This window comes from Mus caroli, chromosome 15 (assembly GCF_900094665.2).
Source record: "Mus caroli chromosome 15, CAROLI_EIJ_v1.1, whole genome shotgun sequence".
NCBI lineage: Eukaryota > Metazoa > Chordata > Mammalia > Rodentia > Muridae > Mus > Mus caroli.
Genome location: NC_034584.1, coordinates 92,324,926 through 92,328,302, shown reverse-complemented (window position 1 = coordinate 92,328,302; position 3,377 = coordinate 92,324,926).

Below are 3,377 nucleotides of genomic sequence, written 5' to 3'. Positions count from 1 at the left end.
AAAAAAAAAGTAAATTAAAAAAAAAAAAATAGAAAGAAGGGGGCTGGAGTTCAGCGGTTAGGAGCACTGGCTGCTCTTCCAGAGGGCCTGGGTTCAGTTCCCAGCACCCATGTGGCAACTCACAACTGTCTGTAATTCCGGCTCAAGGGGATCCTCACACTGACAAACAAGCAAGCAACACACCAGTGTATGTTTTAAAAAGAAGAAAAAAGAAAAAGTGGTTTGGTTTGGTTTGGTTTTAAAGGAAAAGGAAAGAAGGGCCAAGCAGAGAGATGGCTCCGTGGTTAAGAGCACTGTTTGCTCTTCAGAGGATCTGGGTTTGATTCCTGGCACCCAAATGGCAGCTCACAACTCTCTGCAACTTCAGTTTCAGGGGGTGTGGCGCCCCCTTTTGACTTCTTTCGGTACCGAGTGTGTACATAATACACAGGCAAAGCACACAGGCACATAATAATAATTTTACAAAAAAAAAAAAAAAAAGCAAGGGATGGGGGGAGGCTGAGAGTGTAGCTCAGCCGGAAGAGCACTTACCTAGTACACAAGAAGCCCTGGATTCAATTCTCAGCCCTGAAAAGTCCAAGCATGGAGGCACTTGCCTGTAACCCCAGCCCTCTGGAGACACAGGCAGGAGAATCCGAAGGTCAAAACCATCACCAGTCAGTCGTACAGGGAGCTAGAGGCCAGCCTGCTCCACAGGAGACACCATCAAAATAAAAAAAATAAATAAAAAAATAAAAAAAAAGAGGGGGCTGGAGATGGCTTAGTGGTTAGGAGAACAGCAGTTCAGAGTTCTTCCAGAGGTTCCATCTCCAGCACCCATTAGGCGGCTCACAACTGTCTGTATCTCCAGCTTCAGGAGATCCAATGCCCTCACACGCAGGAAAAACACCAATTCACATAAAATAAAAACAAATAAAGCATGAGACAGACACACACACACACAAAGAGAGAGAGCTGACAATCTCCCAGAGGACTCGAGTTTGGTGTTCAGCACCCACATGGAGGCTCTTAACCTGCTGTAAATCCAGTCCTAGGGGATTTGACTCCCCCTTCTGGCCTCTGTGGGCACAAAGCACACAGACAAACATGTAGGCAAAACACATATACAATAAAACTGGGGCGGGGAGATAATTAAAGGAATAGAATAAAATTGGGCGCAATGGTGCTCACCTGTAACTGCCGCAGTTAGGAAGCCCAATCGGGTGGCTTGAGAGTGGGAAGCCAGCCTCCGCAACAGAGTAAGACCCTGTCCGGAAACCGAACAAGAGACAACCTGCAGGAGAAACACAGGAAAGGACAGTACTCTCTTGTCACAAAGCTCTGTGAGAAGTCTGTGTTCACCATATGTAGACTGCTCTGGCAGAGTTAGGACTCGGAATTCCAGAAACCAGCGAAGTGGTGCGGAGTGGAAAGAACCTGTGCAGGGTTAGAGTTGGGGCTTTTTGCCCCTGCCCTATGGCTAAACCACGGAGGGACTTCTGAGATTAAATGACTTTTAAATGCCACAGCTAACCAACAGTTGGATCTTCTCATTTGGGAAACCCAGTAAGGTCTCATTATTGCGCATGCCCATTGGGACTTTCCTCCTGTTCAGCATTTGGGACTTCCTCTGAAAAGTCACGCTGCCACATCCCATTCCCTATCCCCGACCCACCCCCCCCCCCCCCCCCCCCACCCCCCCACCCCCGCCAGTTGCCAGGGCGATTAGCATTTCCATTCCTATTATGTGAGGCCACACCCCTCTCTCCTTTGGACTGGTGCAGTAGGGTTTCTTGACTTCCCTCTGAGGCAGCATGAATCAAGTATTTGGAATGTAGTTCTCAAAATAACCTTTGATTATTATAGAAGTGTTGCCTATATGTCGCTAAAAGAAAATACAGTTTAGAAGCTGGGTGGGGTAGTTTACAGCCGCAATCTCGATTGACAATGAGAAGCCGGGGTTAGTGGCTGCCCACAAGTCTAAGTCTGGCCTGGCCTAAATAATGGGTTTCAGGTCAACCAGGGCTAGAGAGTGGGATCTTGTTACACATACACACACACACACACACACACGAAAATATAGATCAGGAATAAGACAAATCAAAACATTATACTCCCATCACCTAGAAACGAGGACTGCTAACATGTCTGCAATCCGGTTAGATTTTTGGTTTTTTCCCCTCTTCTTGCAATGCTACACTCTGAGCCCTCTGCCGCTGACCTAAACCTCTGGCGTTTGGATTTTCCTTTTACATTTTTTTTTTAAAGTATGGAATGAGATATAACTGAATTGCCTAAACCACAAATATTAGATATATAATTTGATGGCCTTTTACATTTATGTACAGAGATCTACCTCTGTGTAACCAAGTCAATATCTAGGCATCAACCTCACACGAAAAGCTTCCTTCTGCTCCCTTCCTGGTTGGCATCTATCCTACCATAACAGAGACAGACAGACAGACAGACAGAGAGAGAGAGAGAGAGAGAGAGAGAGTGCTGACAATCTCCCAGAGGACTGGAGTTTGGTGTTCAGTACCCACATGGTGGCTCTTTTTTTTGTTTGTTTGTTTGTTTTGTTTGTTTTATTTTTCCAGACAGGGTTTCTCAGTATAGCCCTGGCTGTCCGGGAACTCATTTTGTAGACCTACCATGGGCATGACTCTGCATGCACCATTACAGATTCCACTTGCACGTACTTGAACTTTGTAAAACAGTGATGTACAGGCGTACAGTATTCTATTTTCAGGTTTACATTTTTACAACTTACGTGTGTGTGGGTGCACATGCTGTCTGTGTATAGGTCAGAAGAGGGGGTTGGATCTCCCAAAGCTGGAGTTACAGGTTGTGAGCCACCCAAGTGGTGCTGGGCAGGGCACTGAACTTGGGCTCTGCAAGAGCCGCAAGGGCTCCCACCTGCTGGATCCCTCTCCACCCCAGGAACATTGTGTTTCTGAAACTGGTCCTCCTCAGCCTTTTGGAGTTTTCCACTGCCCCGCAGTCGACTATTCTTAGACTATCCCACACCTTCATCTCTCCACTCTTCATTCTTCTGCTGAGGATGATTCCAATTTAGTCTATAATAAATAAAATTCCTATGAACATTCTGAATATGTCTTTTGGCAATCAAATGAACTTGTTTCTCCTGGGTATATACTTAGAAATGGAATTATAGGATAAAATATATCCCTTTTCACGCACATAGACAATTTTTTTTTAAAGAAAAATGAGATCATAGTGAAATGCTGTTTGAAATTTGCCTTTTTTCATTCAAGGGTGTTTTAGATTTTTTTAATTTTATCTTTTCTTAATCAATACCTAATTCACCCCAAACTGTCTTTTACAGATGCTGATAAATTCCACTCAGTATCCAAGCAAAGACTGTAGCTGTCTTTTTG